The sequence below is a fragment of the Lepidothrix coronata genome, unplaced genomic scaffold (genome assembly GCF_001604755.1).
Source record: "Lepidothrix coronata isolate B3197 unplaced genomic scaffold, Lepidothrix_coronata-1.0 Scaffold54, whole genome shotgun sequence".
Taxonomy (NCBI): domain Eukaryota; kingdom Metazoa; phylum Chordata; class Aves; order Passeriformes; family Pipridae; genus Lepidothrix; species Lepidothrix coronata.
The window spans coordinates 3,709,945-3,733,419 of record NW_016690234.1 but is presented as its reverse complement, the minus strand read 5'-3'; the positions used below and the strand labels follow the sequence as shown (position 1 = coordinate 3,733,419).

Here is a 23,475-nt window from a genome sequence, read left to right as displayed (position 1 = left end):
TTTGCCACATCCTAGCTTTTAAATGTACAGTAGGATATAGACAACATACTAGGGGAAAAGCTGGGCAAATTCCTGGAGCAATAGAGGTAGGAGAGTAATGACAGGGTAGCAGCTGCTTGGGAGGTGGCAATGGATGGAGGGGAAATGCCAGTGTGGGAGGGAGCAGAAAAGGAAAGAATGTAAAGGGAAATATCGCCAAAACGATTTCTGTCCCTTTGGTAAGAACTTGAGACGTTTATGAGTGAAGCAACTCCTGCTTTTCCTGTGATGTTTCCTCTTCTCTGCATTTTTACAGGCCTGTGTGGCCTTGCAACCCTCTGCAAGGTCCTTGCAGGTCCTCTTCCATTCCTGGATGTGGGTTACACCTATTACCAAAGTGTCATTAAGGTATAGCATGGTCTTCAGGTGATTACTCTGACACTAAGGTTGTTTTTGCCATATAATTTGCAGAGTTTCACTCAAGTCACAGCCAGAACATTGCATCTGCCCCAGAGAATAAGAAAATTCACTAGGTTGTTTTAAGTTGGTGCTGTGGAAGCATGCAGGAATATATCCAAGTTAAAGGGAAATGGTCAGATTGGCTGCAGAGTTCATCAGCTTTTTAGTTGCATTAGGAATCTCATATGAATCTTTAAAAATGTTTTAGAATTGAAAAGCTTTAAGGTTTTTTTGCACAACTCATTGCACAAAAATGATCAATATGAGTATGTATCTCATACAGGATAAGAGGACAAGTTCAGTAAGGCATCAGTTACTTTAGGTTTGAGCTCTGTGTACATGAGTAACTAAGTATTGCACTCGAGCACACTATCACAGAAATGGACGTGGGAACCAAATGTCCTCGTTCTAGGAAGCTTGGCCAGGTAGTATCTCCTCTACCAAGTGAGAGATGGGCTTTCAGGAGCTAGTCTGTTATAGTCATTTTTCTTATAAAGTATCCTAAAAAAACCATAGTGATATTTTCTTCAATATGCCTGGCGACTTTCTTGTAGTAGCAACAAAATGACTTTGAGAAACAGTTTATATGGAGGTGATCTCCATGTGTCCTTTCCAGATGAAATTACTCTGCAATTGATCCTTCTCAGAAAAAAGAAATCTGTAGCAGGATGTGAAGCTTGAGTTTTATTTCTGGTGCAGGTTGAAAAGACTCAATGAGCAGTGCTCTGTTCTAGCAAAGTTAAATGAGAATTAACCCGGTGATGGACTTCCACAGTCTAAATCAGAATTCCACAGTCCCAACAGCAAGTGTTGCTTGAATTCCTGGGTAAATCACTCAATTAGCTCTGCAAGATGCCCTTCTCTTGAGTTAAAGACCACTTTAGGACTTCCCTCCCTTTGCAGCAATACCCTTGGGTTTCCAGAGACAGGAAAAGGCACGCATGCTCCAAGTGACAGCAGCTTGAGCTCACTACTTTTGATTTTTAGATACACTGGCATTGTCTCAACAGCCTGTTTTCATATTTACGGTCTTTCCAGACTACTTATCTAGGGGAAAAGTGTGCTTTTCATGCATGCTTAGCCTGCTCCAGTTATGTATGAGGGCCGAGACAAAACACACCATGGCTTGGGCAGCCCCAGCATCTACTCTGAAAGATGCAAAGGCAAGATACAAAGTGGAGGTAGCCCTCCCATGCTACCTTCTGGCAGCTCTGTTTGGGGATCCCACTATCTTCCTAAGGTCCTTTGAACACAAATGCATGAAAAATAGCTGAACTATTAGAAAATTAGTCTCTCCCATGAATGAGCATGTTAGCATTTTTGTAGTGAGATAAAAAATTAGTCTTATTCGGCACCATCCCTATTAATTTGCACTTCTTCTTGTCAATTTTGGAGTGTTTTGGAAGATTTCTCAGCATCTACCAGTGCATTTTGTGGGACAGTCTATGGAAAGGACAGAACATTTGCTGAAGAGCCTTTACTGTATTTTCCCATTAGAATTTCCTACTCAGTGCTCAGGTTTCAAGAGGCTTTGAGTGAGATGGTTGAGCCCCCTTTTGAACCCATCATGGATTTTTCTTTGTCTTTTATTTCCTTTAAAGTTAATTTCTTTCCTTATGGTAACCACCTTTTGCCAAATGAGTAAGGCACTCCAGTTCTTCCAGCCTTTTGCCCCATTTACCACCTTCCAAAAAGACTGCTGTGGCTGTATGACTGCATCTCAGATTTTCCCTGGAGTGATCTCTGATTTCTTTTCAATCAGTTCATTTAATTGACCATGTTTATTTCCCTAGCCCTTGTGGCTCCCTGAGTGCAGCTATTCGTCAGAAGCTGGATGTTAAGCATCCTTTTCATGTTTTACCTGGAGACTTTCTTAAACCATCTCATCTGTTCTTAGCATTTGGGGCTAAGCCCAAAAGGGAAGCGCTCTCAATCAAAAGGCTATCTAAATGGATAATGTGGTACTTTGAGACGTGTAACAAGGAGGCAAATGTCCCAGTCCCACTGCTCCCATGCTTATCCCACCAGAGCCACAGCAGCTTTGAAGGCTTGCTTGGGCAAGGTTCCCAACGCGGATGTTTGCAAGACAGCTAACTGGAACTTGGTACACGTACCTAGCATGCTGCTTAGATGTAGAGCCTAGGCATGATGCCCACTTTGGAGAGCAGCTTTGTAGTCTATATTTGCTTAATTTAGTCCTCAGCTGTCCTCCTGAGAATGGCATGTTAGTGTCCAAGAGCAGGAAACGATGGAGGCAACTTTCATCAGAAAGAAGTAACTTGGCACTCACTGGAGTTTGGAGGCTAAATTGCCTCTTAAAAGATCATCCTTACTGCTTGTCTAAGGAGTTTCCAAGCTGTAAATAGGATGGGAAGAAGGATGCCTTTGTGTCCTGTGTTCTCCTTTTCTAGATGTTGTCTTGGTGACATTAGCTTCTGTCTTCAAAGTCTATAAAATTCTGTTTGAATGCTTTTCATGCTCTAGTTTGGCATACAGCATAAATCCAAGCAAACTGACCTGAGACAGGAATGCATTTTCCTCTTCAGTGAACTTCTGTCTGTGTCCACTTCTAGTATCTATATTAGCAAATACAATTTCTTGGGAACATCCCAGAGCTTTTCTTATCCAGAATATTTTTAAAAGTGACAAAGCACTGTTATTTCCTAGAAAGTTTGGTCAGCTTCTTGCACATGAATTTTTAAATCCCTGTTCTATTATTTCCTTATGACACTTATTTTTATACTGTCTTTTTAAAAATAAACACTGGGGGTTGGACTAGATGATCTCCAGAGGTCCCTTCCAACCCTTGCTATTTTGTGGTTCTGTGAAACATAAGTCAGGAGTAATTAGACAAACGCACCACATTTGAAGTATAAATAGAAGGAAGTAAATACTACAATGTGTCACTCCAGTCAGTGGTCAAATATCCAAATTTTAATCTTGCTGGCTGAGTTAAATAAAAAGAGATCCTTTTAAATAACTTGACATTCCCTTAATGATTCATGAAAGGTAAATCTGAACATTTGACTTCCTTGAAATAATACAGCTAGTTTAAATTTTTATTATTTTGAAGTCTGCAGCCAGCACGCTGGAGTAAGTTATTTGCAGTGTATTTTTAAAGTCTGTATTGAAATATTAGCCATAACTGTCTGTTGTGTATAAAAAGGGGGGGGGGTATGTTTGAAGTTTAATCATGCTTCTACTTATGCTCAGTCCCAGAGCAATCCTTTTTTCTGCTGCTGAGCTCAAACAGCTAGTAGCCAGGTTTGATCTGCTGCCCCATGGAGCAGTGCCCTATGTGAATTTGAAGTTTTCTCAACCCAGGAGGCCTGCAAATAAAGACTAGCCTCAGGTAGCCAGATCTCTCCTTCCCAAAGCAGCTCCCGGGGCGCTGCCTGGAGCAGTCCTCCTGAAATTGTTACAGGCAATTGCTATAGACCATCTCCACTACTGCCCCTCTTACCCCTCCTTCTCTCCTCCCTCCTGGCATAAGGGAGGAGTTTTGGAGTCCAGGAGTCCTATTTGACTTTAATAAAATGAAAAAAAATAAAAAAAAATAAAAAGCAGAGCAGTTTGTAGGGAACTGGCACAGACTATGGAAACAGGAGCCACAGCAAGACAAAACCCAGTGGCCTTCAAAACTTTTTTCCCTTCTTTCTCACCACATGACTTGGAGGATGTGGACAGTAATTAAAGGACCCCCTAGCTCCTCATTTTCTGTGCCTGGTCCTTTGATCTGGTTCGTGTCGGGTAGCTATTTTCATTGTTCCTGTCTTTTCTTTTATTCTCACCCAGCCCCTTTGATGTGAGCAATGATGATCTTTAATTCCAAAATAGGAGATGGGCAGGATAGCAGTACTGGCCTTATATAATGCATCTTTCACATCTTATTTTTAAACTTGAGCATAATAGGTGTAAGTCAGAGCCTGGGGAGCATTAACCCTTTCCACACAGGGGAACTGGCGAGGAGGTTAAGAGCCTATCACTTTTGGTAACGTCAGTCAGGTTAATCTTCTGTAGATGCCTACAGATGCATTTGTGAAAAAGATTATTGTTGTTATTATTATTAATATTATTATAATTATTGTTATTGTTATTTCCCTGCAAATATGATGGATCTCGAAATATAATCTGGAGGGAGTTTGTCCTAATTGTTCCCATGTGGGAAAAATGTGCTGAGAAAGAACAGTAAAGCTAATGCAGTTATTCTGACTGGCTTCACTTGGCAGCACAGTGGGAGTGAAGCATACTGTTTATTAGTGTATGTTAATAAACTATAAGGGACAAGCTGCAGGTGGTGGTTTATAAACTGTTAGCTCAGGTAGGATAGATGACAATATGGAGGTTATTAGCAGGAGAAAAGGGCTGGAGGTTCTTATTGTCTTGAAATCACAGAGCCCCGTTATGACTCTGTGTGCTGCATCTTCATCACGGGACACACAAACCAAGTAGCTGCACCCAGCTGGGGTGGTGGCACCCACGGCACTGGGGCTGGAGCACCCTGGTGCCAGACCACCTGAGGTGGCACATGCAGATGTGCCAGCCCTCTGCCATGCCAGGGCATTCCCCTGCCAGGCTGCCTGGGGTGGCACATGTGGCACCCCCGTGCCACGCTTTCCAGGGTGGCACACACGGCACCCCCGTGCCACATTTCTGAGGGTGGCACACACGGCACCCCCTTGCCACATTTCTGAGGGTGGCACACACGGCACCCCCGTGCCACGTTTCTGAGGGTGGCACACACGGCCCCCCGTGCCACATTTCTGAGGGTGGCACACACGGCCCCCCGTGCCACACTTTTGAGGGTGGCACACACGGCCCCCCGTGCCCGCCGCGCAGTGCGGGGGAGCCCCGCGGCGCCCCCGCAGCCCCAGGGAGGCAGGTGGTGCCGGCTGAGCCCCGTGCCCGGGGTGTCCCCGGGGAGGCTCCGCATTACCGCGGTCCCCATCTGCCTCGGCGGAGCCTCCTCCCTCCGGGCCCCAGCAACAATGGCTCTGCTGCTGCTGCTGCTGCGCCCTGCCCGAGCCGGCCCCGGTGACATTTGCAGGGTTCAGCCGTCACAGCACAATTCGCTCGGGAAATGCGGCTGTAATTGTAAATAGGTAGCCCAGTATTTTCAAACTTAAGGACTCAAAGCACCCGCGCCCAATTTAACTCTAAACGCCACGAAGGGGGAGCGAAGGAGGGGGCTCAGTTTTCCCCAGTGCCTTTTATTTTATAAGGATTTGTGACTGTCTGAAAATCCTGAAAATTAGAGGTCTGCTGCTCAGCCACTTCAACATTAATGTTTGAACATTTCTGTCACTGTTTTTCATGTTCAGAAGATCTAAATGGGCACAAATTTTTCCTAAAAAAAACCCCAACATTGTCCCTGTTTTCCGGATAGAATTTATTGGAGGCAAAATATAATGAGAATAAGAAATAACAATAAGAAGTAACAGAGAAGAAGTGAGGATAACAAAGATTAAGTGCGGCAATGGACAGAGGATAATATGCAGTTTGAAGAGTCTGTTATGCTTTAGTTTAATGCCTGCCTTTTTCTTTTTATTCAGGTCTGAAACAATTTTAGATGTGGATTTATACCTTCATGCCACCCGCTATTTTAGGGACATAAAATGTGTGTTGTGTTTGTGCAGTTCTTAAAATAACAGCTGTTTATTAGATAACTTTCAGGACGATTCTTATTATATGTTGTGGTCCTGCCTCAGCAAAGTACTTCAGCAGATGCCCAACTTGAGCACGTGACTGGACACGTAGGCTTTTCAGCTTGCACTTGCTTAAACCTGAGCACATGCTTAAATACTTTGCTGAAGAGGGGCCAAGACCAGATGTAGTGAACACCTATAATTAACTTTGTTAAATGGCTTACAATATGCCACTTGTTTCCATGTGCTTTTAAATTTCCCACTTGATTATCATTTGGGCTGAACTTCTGTGTGTTTGTCCTTGTCTGCAGAACACTTTTTTCATTAATGCAGTTGGTTCCACGAGAATATTTCTCAGTTAGGTGTGAAGGAAGAAAAATGCTCTTCCAGTTCTTCCAGTACAGTTTGTCTTTAATACCAGTGTTTTTGTAGCTATGGTGCTCCAAGGAAATAAAGGAAGGAAAGGTTGTAGAAAGGAATAATATTTCACTGGAGCAGCTTCTGGAGTTGGAAAAAGTAAACTCACTTCTGAGACCTGGCAGAGGGATGTGGAACCTGTAATCTTGTCCGCTTTTTCCAGCTATATCAGCTAATCTAATAATAGAAGCTTATAGGGCGATGTAATTTCTTTTTTTAGACAGAGCAAAATAAACATTGAATTGCAAAGGGGAAAGTTGGCACCGATACATTCCTCAGTGAGTACTAGCGCCCTTTCTTGAGTTGGAAGGAAAAAAACCCTCTTTCTAAAGCAACCTTGTTTTAAGGGCTCAAGCACGCCCAGATAGCCTCTAGTTAGGTTTCAGCAGTCTAATGAAGCCTGCCTTTTTTGTGATTTCACTGCACATACTCCCTGCCTGCCTTGATTGGCAGCTGGGTAGCAGACCTCTGCAGCTGTGACAATTTGCCTGAGGGAGACTGTAAGTGTCTCATTGAAACTTGCATTGTAAAATCCTCCAAAATGCCTCCCATAATATTAGGCACAGGAGAAAAACACAGGTGTGAAAAACTTTCACAGATCCCACGAGTTCAATGTCTCTTGGCAGCTTTGGTGGATTCAGTGTTATAATATAAATTTTAAACTTGCACTTACGAAGCAGAAGTTGTTCCATCTTCTGTCAGAAGAAGTGGAGAAAACTGGCGGTGTTTGCACCGCGCTTGCCTTCCCAGGATGATGAGGACTGGTTATCCACCGGTGAAACCTGTCTACCTGCCCTAACTCGGCAGCAGATTCCAGCACAGAGAGGACACAGGTGTCCCCACTGCTGAGGCATTTTGCTGGCAGAAGTTTTAGGAGCTCATATTTTCCGACTGAAGGCATGGTTCATACTGTCCAAAAATGAGTACTTGGTGATTGATTCTGCTTCTAATGAAGGAGGAATTTGAAAACCTAAGTGGTGTCTCAATGAAATCAACCTTCCTATATGTATGTACGATTCTAGCATTTTCTCTTCCATTGGTTAAATAGCTTAATGTACTCCTCGCTAGCACATAGGTGAGATTCAGCATTGCCAGCACGACTGGAAGATGAATCTCAGCTTCTGAATGCCTGATCCTTTTGCTGGTGTGTTTGTTCCTAACTGCTTGCCTGTGTGTTACAGCAACTTTGCTTCTTACATTTGCCATAAATGAATCTCAGTATGACTGCAGCCTTAAGATCTGGCACTTCAGCAGTCTCAGTAGGTTCAACACAATATTCAGGAATTAAAGTTCTGAAGAAATGCAAGCAGCTAAATTTAGACTTAAGAAACGTGCCTGATTTGAGTGAGCTGTGGGTATGCTGATACATGGAACTTTCCCTGCAAGCCAGCCAGGCTTTATTTGTTGCTTAAAGGGAGGAGATTTTAGTGTAGTTGGAACATTTGATTTGCTTTCTTGAATTGTTTTTGATTAGTGACTGAGTGCAAGGTTAAGCTTTAATAACATATCCATTGTAATAAAATCATGCTGGTGAGTGATACATGTGGCTAAAAAGATTTAGATACACAAGTCTGTTAAACTAATATAATTTGGAAGTGCTCTGGAAATAAGCACATAAAATAAGAACCAAAGGCTAATTTAAAGACTTAACTCTTTCTGGGGCTAAGATTTTTGTGGCCAGACTGGCCTGTTCTGGCAAGCTGGGTTAACAAGGCAGCATGGCTGAAGCCTTGATAAAAGAGAAACTGTTTTGAATTTAGTAAAGAAAAGTGTTAATGCATCACTGAGTTTCTGCTGCAGTGAACTAGTGACAGACCCAGTGACTAGTTAAAGCTGAAAACAAGTATTATTGGGCCTTGTCAGATCTCAAATTCAAATGATGTTCAAAAGTTTCATGAGAGACTCTCAGTACTCTTTACCTTCTCTTCTGAACTAAAAACTTCGGTCAGTTCAAGACAGGTCAATGATGCTGTAATACGTAGATTTTGTGAGTTGATAGTTGTAGTAGGGCTGAGGTTGTTTTAGTTTCAGATTTTTATCAGGGTTTTCTGCTCTCAGTGCTTTCTGCAGACTGTCCTAAGAGCCATGAAACTTGTGCTGATGTATGGTGATTCAATGTACTGTAAACTACACAAGAGGGCTCAGTTTCATGGATGTGTAAAGCTTTTGTATAAATCTTTTTAGTGGTGTCAGTTGAGAAGCTGAACTCAAAGTTCAGCTGAGCATTAGTGGTATCAGTTGAAAGCTCAGTTCGAGATAGCTGCTGAACCAGGCTGGTTCATTTCACAGTTACATTTTAAACAAACTTTGCAAAGCAGTTCAGTATTATGTTTCTTATTTCATGCATGGGGAAACCGAGGCACAGAGTTTCTTACCTCTACCGTATAGTGCTGCTGCTGTGTTACTGACTGCTGTGTACTGCTCCTTGTACTGCTCCTTGTCTGGCAGGGGAGTCTAGTTTGTGAAAGGGAGGGGTTTTTGTCTCTTCATCGAGGAAAGGAATGGATTTAAATGTCAAAGCTTGGGAAAGCCATTGTCTTCTCTTTTATGGCAGTGAACATGTTGTCATGTTACTCTCCTTACCAAATAAATAAATGAAACTGTAAAGGAAATGGTAGTTACAGAAGAAAACCCTAACACTGTAGTCCAGAGCATCTGTTTTCTACTGTAATTTTTTTCCCTGGTCTCTTTTTGTAATTTACGTCCAAAACATTAAGTGACAGAATTTGGCAGAGTCAGATCTGTACAGTAGAGCTTAATGGTTATGTAGCAGGGAATAAATAAAGCCCCTCAAGCCTGCTTAGTTCTCACCCATGCACGTGAGCAGGGAGTGGGGGAAGGAGTGTTGTATTTTTCTTGGAAAAAGACCTTTTCGGTTTCTCCTAATCTGGCACCTGGAGGTCCAGCTGTGCTAGCTTGAGGCTGTGTGTAGTCTTATGTATGGGAAAGATGATAGACAGGCTGCTGTAGAAGTTGAAATGTTTCACTTCTCTACAGACAATATATATAGCTATATTTGTGAATAGTGGCAGTGCAAAATTGGAAGTGGAATTTACTCTTCAAACAATGATTTGCCAATTGTGCTGCAGTCTGGACTGGTTTCTGTTGTGATTTGTGGGGAGGACCAGCAGCATGTGGATTTTCCAGCTTTGCTTGCTCGTGCTACAGCAGCTATGGAGCCGCCGTGCTTGCCATCATTGCTTCCTGTCTCCATGAGCTGACTGCAAATTATTTTCCCTGGGCTGAGCTCTGCACATGGCCTGAAAATGTGTCACTCTGGTTATGTTTGGCTTGGCCCTCTGCTAATTTATACCAGTTTATACTTCAGTGTATTTCCATTGGCTTAATTCAATGGCAATATTTCTAATTTACTTGGGTATAAGTAAGAGTATTGGGTTCATTACTCCTAGCAGTTTAGATCTCTTGATGTATTTTTGTTCTTCAGTCACACAAATGCCAAGGTTAATTTGCTCTTAAACACTTGATTTCCTAGGACTTAAAAGAGACTCCATATTTAAGAAAGAAAATAGAGGACAGTTTTATTCTGCAAAGTGGTCTAGGTTGGGGATGGTGGGTTTTGTTTGTTTGTATTATAGAACTTAGAGAGAACATGTGAGAACAGAGAGATTTAATTTGCCCTCACTGGTACTCTTGGATCTTCTGGATTCCTCAGCTGTGGACTGGGAGCTGATATGGAGTGGCATGTACTTGGCCCAAGGTCTTTCCAGTGCCTTTTGTAATAAGTGATTTTAATGGAGAACTTCTCGCAGCAGAGGAGAACTCAGAGATATATTTTGTGCTTTAATAAAGATGCTATGTCTCCACAGTGTACATTACTCAGTGAGTTAAACAAGCGTCAACATTAAAACAGACATTATCCCCTGCAGTGTATTTTCTTAGTGCTTTGTCCATTACAGCTCTCAAATGATGAGGTTTCTAGTCCTTCCTGTTGGAAACAACTCTTTTCTGATGTTTATTGCAGATGTCTTCCTGGTGTCTAGCGTAAAATTTTGCTTTCTGCTCTCCTCCTACCTTTCCCAACATGCTCGATGGAATGCAATGATGGCGTTTACTGTACGTAAACCCCTTGTAAGCAGTTCCTGCACCTTCCTTAGCTGTTCTTTAACAAAGATACATATAATCAGACCTTTTAACCTCTCCTCATAAATCAGTCCATCCAGCCCATTAATCACTTCTGTTTCCCTCTTCTGAATTCTCTCCAATTTGTCATCATCCTGTGGCTGGGGACAACTCGGTGACTGCAGCCCTGCACAGAGGTTCAGTGCCAGCCCACTACACCCAGGGCCAGGATTTATTTATTTTGTCACTTTCCCTTTGCTTCATTCCCAGTCAAAATATATCTCCTACCCACTCTGCATAATCACTTCTTTAAAACATTTATGGAGATAATTTGCAGTCTTACAGACCCTCTGTCATTCTCTGATATCAAATTAGCTGAGGTTGAAAGGGAAAAGGATTGAACGTGACACACTTTTCTTCCCTCCCTCCCCTCTTTCCCTGACTCCCCACCCCAAAATAAACAACACAACTCTTCATTTGGTGCATACTGAATGAGAGGAAAGAGGTAGCATTAGAGAGGAAAAAAGACGCTGAAAATATAATTGCCTAATTGTGAATCCTAAGTAGTGCAGGCAGCAGGGGCAGCCCTGACTGGAAGAAATCAGAGGGTCACTAATTCATACTGCCAACATCCTAATTAGCTGTGCAAATGCAATGTTTATATTGTTGGGGATGGATTACAATACCCATTGTAGAATGGAAAAAAATAAATGAATTGTGTCAGTGGAGCTATGTAGAAAACACTCCTGCCGCCCCATTAAACCATGAGAAGTAGCTTAGCTACTAAAAAAAGTTTGTTTTCAGGCTGATGCGCAAGTCTAATTGGGTTTCCAAAGAAAGGAACATGTTTTAATTATTAATTAGAAATCAGAGGAGTAAAAGAGTGGAAATCTGCTTCAGCTGGAGGTTTTGCTCAATGCTGGATTTCTCCTTAATAAGCTGAAACATTCCAGGCCTGCCTTAGTTAGCGGTTGGGTGCAGTGGCTTTACTCGGGGGGTAGACATCTTAATGCTCATGTAATTATCATGTAATTATTTTGTAATGTGGGATCAAAATTTTGCATGGATGGCATTCTTTCACCGAACTTGAAAAATAAAAAAGTTGTCTTCATTAATGCAGTGATTCAGTCATTTTGGTCTAAGAAGCAGGGTTCCCTCATCCCCCTCCCTCTTTCTTTAAGACACAAATATTTTGAAACAGTTCTAGAGATGGTGACCTCAAGATGAATAGAATTATTTAATTTAGGTTTTGTTGAATATTTATCAGATTTCTTGTTGGTAATACTGCCTTTCAACACAAGTGTCAAGTGGGTTGCAATTATCATCAAAGCTGATAGGTACAAATAAATGATGATCCTGTCTGCTAACACAGGGCGTGCAGGTTCATAAAGAGGGATTTTTGTGGAAGTCGCTTTCTCTCTATGAATTTTCCTCCCTGTTGCCATTGAACTACTGGAATCAAAGTTGTTAAAGACTGATAGATTTTGTCAGAAGATGTTAAGTGGATTATGGACCATCATAATAAATATTCCCTATGGAGTGACAGGGTATGTTCTAATGAACAGAGAGTACGGAGCTGCCTCTTTTGACTTGTGCTTTGTAATGCCTAAAAATATGCTTGAGCAGAGTTATACTTCTGTTTACAACTATACACAGCTTGTCTGCACAGATGAAAATGTTACTGGGCGAGTGCTGTAGCTCTTACTACTGGAAATCACTGACAGCCCAGATCCAAGCAGAATCTCAGGTTAAACCCCAGAAATTACAGAACATAGCAAGAGCCGCTGGCTCTTGAGTGCCGGATGTTTGTAGATGGATGTGTGTTTTAAGGGGAACTGCCCGTTAAATGTCTCAGCTTTAATAGGGAAAGGGGACGGGAAAGAAGAGCACTATGACTCCATATGGCTCCCTCAGTGTGGCAGTAAATCCTTGTGTTAGTGGGGTGCAACTGTGAGTAAGTACAGAGCTGTCTCTTGATGTTGCTGTTTCATAGTAAAAAATCCATGGAGGAGATGGGGAAGGATATATAGCTAATGTGGAATGGATGGCTTCCTTCAGGGTTATGGCTTCCATTAACTTGTAGATGTGGTATTATGATAAACAAAATGTCTGACTTAAGATAACAACTGTTAAGAACATTTCAGTTGGCCTTTTTTCATGTGCCTGCTGAAATTATTATGTTGGGAAATGTTTGGTTTGGATTCACAAAAGAAGTTAAATATCCTGACTGTGGGCCATTGAGCACCTGTTTCTACTTGTTAAGACTCAATATACCTTTTTCCAAAACCTTGTTTTAAGAAATCTGCGGGAAAAAGTTTTTCTTTATCAGATAGCTGTTCTGTGTCTTCTCTGTAGTTTATTTATATGCTCTTTAGTTATGAAGGATTTGACAAAGATAGATAATAGTATCAGGAAGGGACACTATGATTTGTGCTACTACCAAGAGCTGATTCTGCTGGTGTGGACTGTAAGGTGGCCCTGATCCCCCTCTCCTACTTACAAAGTTTTTCCCTATTATCAAAAAGGAAACCACCTTCATGACTTGTATTCTCCCAGCAAAAGTCAGGTTAAGCTTCACAGTGTAGTGGAAGTAACAAGTAATTAAGAATAACAAGCAATTGTGATTAAAAACTCAAAAGAAAACCTTCACTTTCAAGGGGCCATATGTTGGTAAAAGTGCTCCCCAGCTGAACCATATGGATGAGTGGAACGTGGGATCTCCTGCACGTTGGGAAGAGGCCGTAGTAATTCGTGACTTGACATAGTATTGCCATGTTTCCTTTTGATCATGCCAGACATCCACAAGGCTCTGTCACATCCTTGCAGGAGAATGAACGCGGGTCTCTGTAAACTAAGTGTCTTATGTTCAGAGTTAAAAAGCAAGTGGGCCCTTAATTAAAAAAAGACCAACTTCTAACAGACATGTTTGTTGCCTTGGTCAGAGGATCTCAGTGATCCTGTCCCTTCTTTTTTACTGGAAGCTGGAAAAACAGTTGCAAGTGCCATTTTGAAGGCTGTTTTGCCAAGTGTCTGGCAAATGCTTCAGGTCAAAACATCCATCTTTTCCCTCTGTGGGCAAAGAGCAAGCTCAACTCACTTAGATGTTCATTGGTCACGCTATGAAGGCTAAACACACCATCCAGTAAAATGTTTTAGCTTGTAGAGTGGAACCGGTCCTTTATTTTGTGGAGGCTGCTTTATCTTTTTGTGGAAAAGAGAGCACAGACGAATTCTGCTGTGGAGCAACAGGGTTTTAGGTTGAGATTAGAACAGGCATACACACAGATATCTTAGAAAGGGACGTTGCAAAGCCTCATATGTGAGTGTGTGAATCTGTGTGATGGGACTGCTGACACTTTGACTTTTTGAATATATGTTCTACTGTTGTGCCTCATGACACAGCCTTATAGAAGAGCAGGTCTTCAGTAGAAGAATGCTTCAGATCACTGGATGCTTTGTGGTATCACAGATCCTGCTTGCCTCATCTAACTCAACTGCCAAAGTAATCCCCACGATCAGGCTTTGAAAGCAGCTTCTCTGTGTCATCCTGTGTCATTTAGTTGACAAAAAAAGTTGACAGAAAGGCTATCCAGAGGGAGCTGGACAAACTTGAGTCCACAAAAACCTCCTGAAGTTCAACAAATCCAAGTGCAAGGTGCTGCATCTGGGTCCCAGACCTGAGTACAGTCTGGGAGATGAACTCATTCAGAGCAGCCCTGCAGAGAAGGACTTAGAGATTCTCATGGATGAAAGGCTGAACATGAGCCAAGAGTATGTGCTCAGAGCCCAGTGGATCAACTCTGTCCTGGGCTGCACCCAAAGCAGCGTGGCCAGCAGGGCAAGGTAGGGGATTCTTCCTCTCAGTCCTTGTGAGACCCCACTGGAGTTCTGCATCCAGCTCTGAGGTCCTCAGTGTTAGAAAGATGTGGGCCTGTTAGAGTGGGTCCAGAGGAGGCCATGAAGATGATCGGAGGGATGGAGCACCCCTCCTATGAAGACAGGCTGAGAGAGTTGGGATTGTTCAGCCTGGAGAAGAGAGGGCTCTGGGGAGACCTCATTGCAGCCTTCCAGTACCCTAAAGAGGCTTATAAAATGGTGGGAGAGGAACTTTTTATACAGGCAGATAGTGACAGGACAAGGGACAATGGTTTTGAACTGAAAAAAGGTAGGTTTAGATTGGATGTTAGGAATTCTTTACTCAGAGGGTGGTGAAGCACTGAAACAGGTTGCCTAGAGAAGCTGTGGATGCCTCATCCCCAGAAGTGTTCAGGGTTGGATGGGACCCTGAGGAACCTGATCTAGTGAATGGCATCCCTGTCCATGGCAGCAGGATTGGAACCAGGTGATCTTTAAGGTCCCTTCCAACCCAAATGTTCAGTGAAGGCCCTAAACTCTTTTCAGCTCAGCAGTTTCTTCATGCACTGCAACTTCAGAAAGCTCATCTGTTATATGGGCGAGGATGTGATTAGCAGCAGTGACGTGCTTAGCACTGCTGTGTGATTTGCAGGGGTATTTGCAAGATGCCTGAAGGGTATTTATGTTCATGTTGCCATTTTCAGTAATCAACTCTTATTGATTTTTTTCAAAAAATCAAAGTTCTTTTATAGGAAAAATTATAGAGGTTTCTCTTTCGTCAGTGGATTTTTGATTTCTAAAAGTTGCAGCGACATAGAAGCTTTCTTGCTTCTTGGCCCCCTGTGCTTCAGCACATGCAGAAACCTGTCTTTGAACCAGTCTGGGATGTGTTTCCTGTGGAACATTTGCTAGTGTACTGGGTTTTTAACTAAGCTATCAGTGGAACAACTTGCTGCTCCCTTGTTCTATGAAAAAGCTGACCCTCCTCAGTCACCCTTAGCACAGGTGAACCCCAACACAGCCAAAATAACGTGTGTATCTAAATAACATGCAGGCAGCATCAAGTTTAGGAGTTCAGTAGGATATTGTTTGCAAGTCCTTGCGTTACACATTATCAGTAGAAATGTCTGTAATGGAATACATACTCTCACACAAGCCTTAAATTTGCCCACAAACACATAGGTACAGCTTTAGGTATTATTTAGTCTTCTTTAGTTCAGGGAGGCTTCAGCAGTCGGCTGCACTGCGGTGGGTCAGTGTTGGCTGGCTGCCAGATGCCCACCCAGCTGTTCACTCACTCCCCATCCTCAACAGGACAGACAGAGAAAGTAAGACGAAAAGGCTCATGAGTTGAGATGAAGACAGGGAAATTGCTTAGCAATTACTGTCATGGGCAAACCAGACTCGATTTGGGGAAAACTAATTTTAATTTGTGCCACAGGAGGGCTGGGAAGTGGGGGCTTGTGGCCAGTCCAGTGATGATCAGTCAGTGGTGGTTTTGTTGAGGAGCCGGCTGGATCCAGCACAGGGCAGCCCCTGACCTCTTCTCACAGAGTCCCCCCTGCAGCCCCCCCACTGCCACAGCCTGGACACACACCCCCAGTACACACACACATCTCCCCCTGTGCCGTGCAGCGCGGGCCCCGGCCAGCCTGACCCCTGGCCTCCAAGCAGATGTCTCCAACTTTTCTTGCCTGCTGTCAGGGTAAGTAGGTGATGGGCTCTCACCCGAATGTTGATCCTGAGCCCAGCTTGTGGAGGCCCCCTTTGATGTTTTATTTTGGCTGCTTGCCAGGGGGTCCAATTTTTAAAGCACTAGGGTAGCGATCAGATTATTTTTATTATCCCTGCTTCAGAATTCACTGCTCTGCAGACGTCGTTTCCTGCACTCTTGCTGGGTAGCTAGTTAGCAAAATGTCCCCGGGAAGGACGTGCCACCAGATGCAAGATCTGTTTCTGTGATGCTGGGAGGATTAACACAGGGACTGCAGAAGTTGCCTGTCTGTTCAAATGTTAATGTCACAAACAGTGGCTTGCTCTTCACTGCTTTCCTCATTTAACCATCCCAAAACACTATTTGGTGTGTAAAGAAAAGCCTTTCTTCCTTTTTTTATGGATACCTGGTGATGTGTGCTAGCATGTTGTAGTGCAAGAGCATGTTTATGTTATAGCAAAACTCAGTCTAGAATTCATACCTGCCTGGAGTTTTCTATGTACTTAGGTGGGAAATTCAGCTTTATCAATCATAAGTACCATTCAGATTTATGTACTGCCTAATTTATTAATCTGAGTTAAAAAAAGGCAAAAATGTATCTGATTCATTGAATATAATCTTTTGGGCAGATCGGGAAGATGAAGAAAAGTACTGAACACTTGCTTGGCATAGAAATCTTCAAATATTATCATTTGATCTAGAAATAAACTGGCAGAGCAACAAAGGTTGCCTATATTTAGCATTCATAGCATTTTACTGCTAGATACAGTGTCTAACTGAAATGTCAGAAAATAAGAGACTTTGCACAAAAGCTGGGTTTTATTCATTTTGTGACACTCTTCCTAATGCTACCCAAACCAGCATGTGTTGGTCTAATGACCCTTCTGTATCTCCATTTTTATATCACTGTAGCTGTTTGGAATTTGGAAATTCTCAATTACCCTGTGCACTATAACATTTGAAACTGTGCTTGAGCGTAAATGTATTTTGATGCCCCTGTTTGCTTTAGATGGCAGAAGCACAGAATATAAAATAGAATATATTAGCAGTTTTTTGACTTAAAGATATCATTTATTGTGACATAGAAAGAGTTAATCTTAGACTTTTAGCTCTGAGCTTACTTTATTGAGCTTCTGGATACACGTGTTAATTTTCTCAGATGAGGGATAATGGATGTCACTTGAGAAAACAATACTGATTTGGGTTCTTTCATAGTTTGTGGGTTTATGTCCCACATGGTATAGAAGCAGGCTCTGGGAGATTGCCTGAAATATGCCTGGCCTCTCAGCTGCACTAAAAATAATTCCTGCTTCCCTTATTTCTAGATGAAATTCTGAGATGTTGCAAACCTTACCAGCTCCTTGTTTAGGAAAAAGGTTTCTCTTCAGCTTTCAAATAACAATAAGGGAATGGTCTTTAGGTGTGACTGTTGTATTTGCAAACCACTCCTTTGTAAGAATGCATGTGTGTTTTGGAGTTTTGTTGTTTTGTTGTTTTGTTTAATCACTTTTGTTATGAAGTTTTTGTGATTGGGTGACCTTCTTTCTTTGAGAGCAGCAGGTTCACATTGGATTTTGGCAAAATGGGTTTGATCGTCCTTGCCTTACTAAGCACTAGCACCTAGATGACAGTAATTCACCCTCTAATACCCCCACAAAACCTATTTATGCAGAACTTGACATGATTTGCAGTCTCTGTAAAGGGGGAACATAGGACTTAAGCAGTGCTTAGAATTAATTTTTTAACCTCCATTTCAGTTACTGGTTGAAGTATCGGGCTCTTCAGACAACTAAGCTGTTCTTGCTGTAACCTGGCACTTAGCACCTTATAACAGAGTTGCACTATCAGTTCTGTGGCGTTCATGTGTCTCCCTCAGAACTTGTAGGCAGAAAAATTGCAAAGGGAAATGCTGCCCAGCATTGGAGAGTTTAAGGCAGCCAATTAAACTGATCTTAGTAGGGATAATAGTCCAATTTAAGCCAACCCAATCACAAACTTTTTATTAATATTGGCTTACCACTGTCCATTTTAACTGTAACACAATGCCTGTGAATGCCAAGAAGCATCCCAAAGTCAGAGTACTTGTCTGAGATTTGTGATCCACGGCACATACAGGTTCAAAGGTGATATTTTATTTGTTTGTTTCTGGAGACAGAAAAAAAATGCTGGCAACTAATAGATTTTAGAGAGGGTGGTTTTTTCCCCCCAACACCTATTCAAGGGAAATGTGTGAATGGAAAATTTTGTTTCCATGAATTCAGATAACATCTGTATTAATATGGTGTATTGTAAGGATCATTAATGTTCAGAGTATATTATCAGGTGTTCGCTAATGCACTTTTGATGAGCTTTAATGATGCTTGCTGTAGTGTTTTTTCATCTTTTCTCTCTCTCTCCCCCTTTTTTTTTCTACTCGATTGTAATAATGACTTAACCCAGGTGGTAGACTCTATCCAGAAAGTGCCCAAGGGAAATATTATTCCCTAGAACCAGCAAACATCACAGATAGTCATTGAGTTCACTATGGAAGTTTCCTCAGGAGGGGAGATCTTGGATCTCCCCTTGGGTGTCTGGACCTGCTCCCCATTTGTAGTGTAATAATTTGGCCTTGGGATGAGGTGGAGAAATGTCAAAAAGAAACAAGATGAAAAGTGTAAGTGGAGGGGAAAGAGAGAAGCCAATAATGCATGGTAACTTTTGAAATTACTGATTTTGTTAAAAAATAACTTGTAATAGAATAGGATCCTGGAAAATATTGGATTGCTTGGAAATTATTAGTAAGGAGCACAGTGCAGTTCAAAATCACAAGACTGAGTATATCTACAAGGATAGGGATTTTTCCCTTTGGCTGTCCTGGGGTAGAGGTTGGTTGTGATCATGCTAGAAAATACTTCCTTAATGTTTGTCTTTTATAGCTCTCCTAATCTGCACTGTCAGTCAGTAAACATATTTTAAAGCCATAGTTTCATGGTCCTTGTTGTGCCATCCAATTGCACAGAAAAGCAAGCTTCAAAGCGAGCGTCACAGATACACTGCGGCTTCCCTGAATAGCCACGCTGTCTGAAAGTGCAAAGTGAAAATACAGTCAACAGTGATAGAAAAATACTACAAATACTTTGAACTGAGCAAGTTCTTTGTAGTAGTGAGTTTGCAGAGTGTCAGGTATCACTCACTGTGTGCCATTAAGATTTACTGGCAGTAGCCAGCGCATGCACCACAAGCAAGAGTAAATCACGTCGGTTGTTCGAAAGATGGTCTCTTGTAAGTTTACCCAGGTTTACAAGCACAGGAGAAGAAGGGGGTTCTTTGTTTTCTTATTTTTTTCTGAATCTTTGGTCCATTGTTTGTAGAAGAATTCAAAAGTAAAGTACCCAGGAAGAAAATTATGCTGTTAGGTTGCTTTTGGCTATGCTATATTGAAAGCTATACTTTGCAAATGTAATCAGTAACAGCAAACGGTGTACAAAGGGAAAGGAGTCGTGTTGTTGCACACAGTGCTTTCCATTTGCTATACAAAAGCTTGTTTCAGTAATTTTGTGCCCTCTGCTTTCCAATGTCTTTCCTAGGCAGCAGCTGAATGTGGGCCCCTGTTACCCCCAGGGCTGGGCATGTGCTGTGGGGAGACCTTTCACAGCAAAGGGTGCTCCCAGCAGGGAGGCTCAGGCACAGCTCCCCCACCAGTGGCCATTTTGTCCGGAATAGATTTTCCTTGAGGTTGTTTCTACTTTCTGAAAGCACTTTGTACTATCTCCTAATCCACTCACATCTGCCCCTTTTAGGCTGCAGGAGCCCCTTAATATTCTCCACGGATGGGGCAAGACTAGAAGGACACTCTAGAAGTCTCCTAAAATGGAAACGAAAAACCTAAGTGATATCTGGCCCAAAACTGTTTTAGATTTCTCTTGGAAAAAGAGGCTTTTTAGTGGTCTTTTACTTCTGGGAGCATGGTTTCCCTCCCCAGTGAGATGCATTTTATGTCAGCTGTTTCTATATTAAAAAAAGTCTCCTAAAATAACTGCTTTTGGCTTGTCAGCATCTGGCAGTCCTCTCCTCCTCAAGCAGGCACCACCAAGGTCCCACATGAGCACAAAGGACCTCTCCCTGTATGGCCCCTGCGGAGAGGGGGGTGCCTGGCCCGGCCGGGGTCACAGGTGGGGCAGCCCAAATGCATTGCACTGCGGTTGCTTCTGATGTGCCTGGCCCGTGCATGCACACCCCGATTAAATTTCTGTTCTTGTCAGTCCATTAAACCTCCCAAAGTGATTTGTTCTCCCCAGAGAATCAAGGGAGAGGGGGTGGAAAGGTAAAAAGAGAAAGGAGAAAAATAAAGAAAGGCTGGCGGGAGGAGAGGGTGAACCAAAAATGAGTAAAACAGAGCTGCTCAATCCAATAGCCAAGTATTACATTATAGACTCCCAGTTTGGATATAAACAAAATGTTTCCTTAGAGCAGAACCGCATCCAAAAATTCGAAAAACTGTTTTCCAGAGCTGAAACAGACGTGTTCTGTCCTGCCTCAGGAGTGGGAGATGGAGACTTACCTCTTGCACCCCTGCTTCCCCCCCAGCCCTCTCTCCCCATGTGCCCACGCACGTGTCAGGCCCCCATTTGCACTGGGAGCAGCCAGCAGGATGTTTTTGAGGGGTCGCTTATGTTTTATAGCTGGATCCCCGGGTGATTGCTGCTGCCAGGGCAGGCAGTTGGCTGTCCTGGCTCCTGCAGCAATTGTTCCTCTTGCTGCTGCCGAGTCCTCCCCTTCCTCAGGCCTGGCCTGTGAGTGCTGCCGCGGCTGCTGCGGCTGGAAGAGCCCAGCCCCTCACATCAGGACAAACACCATTTTCTGCCGTCCACCTTATCTCTGCTGTCTGCCCTGGGTTCAGCTGCCTGCCTCCATCTATCCCATCCTTGGGCTGATTTCCACTGTCTTCTCATAGCACTGTGTTGCCTTGCCATGTACCCCCATGGCCCTGATTTGAACAGCCGGCTTTGGTGATGTGTTGTTCAGCACTGCAGAATTGGGTGGTTTTGGCAGGCTGGTGGTCTGGCTTGCATGGCTCTGTGTCACAGTGACCACTACACAGTGGCTTCCCCAAAACATCCCTTCAAAGGGCCGAGGATGGAGCCGGACAAGGCTGTGTCTCTTGATGGGTTTCAGGTCAACCAAGTTCTTAGCTTTGGAGAGTCTGTTTGTCTTAAAATATCATCCAGCTAAATTGAAAGTGTTTTCTAATGAAACAAAAAAACCCATGCCAAAAGACCATGAATGTTGTCACCAAAGTTAATAAAAGTAAGGAAATTAATACTTATAGTTGACCTCCAATACCTAGGCACAGTGGGGTGTAGCAAGGAAGTAGTTAGAAAGGCACCATGGTGAGCCCTAGCAGTGAATTACCTTACTTTTATTAACTTTCTGACAACCTCAGTGAATTTCCTTTCTTTTTATGAAGTGATTAAAAAAGCTAATCAGATCATGTAATTAAAATACATAATTACACAATCTCAGAGTTTTTCATAATTACTGAACATGGTAAATATTGTTACCTGATAACACTTTGCACAAAAATCCTGACAGGAATTTGTGTAGGATGGTTAGGCGATGTCTGCTTTCCAGTGTTTGCGATGGAACCTTTCCTAGTGACACTAGATAGATAAAATGTCTTAAAATGGAAAATATAGCTAAACTCTAAAATAATGACTTGGTTGTCCTTTTTTAATGCTTTTGTACATACTGGGCAGCTGGTATGTGTTGACACGGTGTGTTTCTGTGCATTTATAATGACTGTTTCCTTTGTGCTCACACCTCTGCTTCTGTTTTGTTAGGCACCACCCACTGGAAAATGGGTGTTTTGATACAAAGCAACACAGTAAGAAAAAAATCAGATCAGATCCAGTATCTCAGTTCCAGCCAAAGAATTAAATTAAAATGGAGTCCCCTCTCAAGCCTGTGTACAGTGACTTCAGGGTGGGCATGATGTTGCAACCTTCCTGAAGTCAAGTAGCCAGGAGGTCCTGGATTATGGTTATATTCATAGGAGATCCAAAGATACAAGGGGTGATTATCCTGAATAATGGGAAAATTGTTACCAAAAAAAAAAATAAAATAAATTGATGTGACTCTAACAATCAGCTCCTAAAATTCCAGGGCCCCAACCTCTAATTGTTTGAAATCATACAGAAGACGCTGAATCTTAAATACAGGCAGACAGTTCGATCCTGATGGGGAGCCAACTCCTGATGGAGTTATGGTATTCATAACTCTTGGTACTCAAACTTTCATGTCCTAAACTGAGTATGAGATGGAGGAAGTGGGTTTCAGTTTCACAAGTAATTCTGGCTAAAAGTGTGAGGAAGCAGTGACTGAATTTTCATTTGTCTGATTTTGTTTTTGCAAGGCTGAGATGGGCTAAAGATCTTATTTCAGACAGCAGCCCAGGTTATCTATGGTCAGAAAATTGTTTTATCCTGAAAATTTTTGCCTTACTGGCCACAACTAAAATAAATATTAGAAAAGCCTTGACAAAACAGGAAATTAATTTGTGAATTCTATCTGGGGAACCTTGTTCTGTCAGTGTTCTATGGGAGGGTTGCCCAGTTGGTGACTCTGTCTGGGAACAGAGCTTTAGCTGTGGATTCGGGAAAGAGTCATGACAAAACCCAATGGATTCCAGGGAGGTGACAAGTGCTTTTCAGTATTTAGGTATTTTAGGACACCAGGATTTTTGCAGCAAGTGATCTAATCTTTGAAACTCTTTGTGTTGTTTATGAAAACAATAATTTTTCATTTCCTTTGGGTGTGTGTGCATGTTTTCAGCCATTAATTGACTGGAGATGGTTTTTGTGAATGTATCTGGTTCTGGAAGTACAAGTGTGTCTGTCAAACCTCTGATCCCTGATTTCCCAGAGAGTTTTTGTTGGGTTTTTTATGTTCTTTTACTGGTTTTTTGACCATTTTTCCTCTGCAGGAAATGTGCCCCCACCCCAAAAATCCATCTCCAGCTTCCACCCACTTTTTAATTTAGTGGATTCTTCTGTACAAAGCCTGTACCATTCTGTAAAAAGCCTTTCTGTACCTTTAGTGTCAAGATGAATTTTTCTAGGGTACATTTGATCTCTCCCCACTGCTTCCTCGTTTCTTTTACTGAGTTGTTTAGTCTATTAACATTCCCAGATACTTTTTTGTAAGTACAACCAGTCCTCATCATGTGGACAAAGTTACAAAGCTATTGACTATAGCTTTCCCCTTTATTTTGTTTAATTCTCTGATATCAGTGCCAATGCCTGTGTGAGACTGCTCTCAAATGGAAGAAGTGCTGTTAGCGAGTCGGTG

At 42.5% G+C, this 23,475-nt stretch overlaps 1 protein-coding gene across 5 annotated transcripts in view; it reads left to right on the top strand.

The window, feature by feature from the left end:
• ZNF423 (zinc finger protein 423) overlaps window positions 1-23,475 on the top strand; it is a 234,895-nt gene that overhangs the window by 102,343 nt on the left and 109,077 nt on the right. The window lies entirely within an intron of this gene.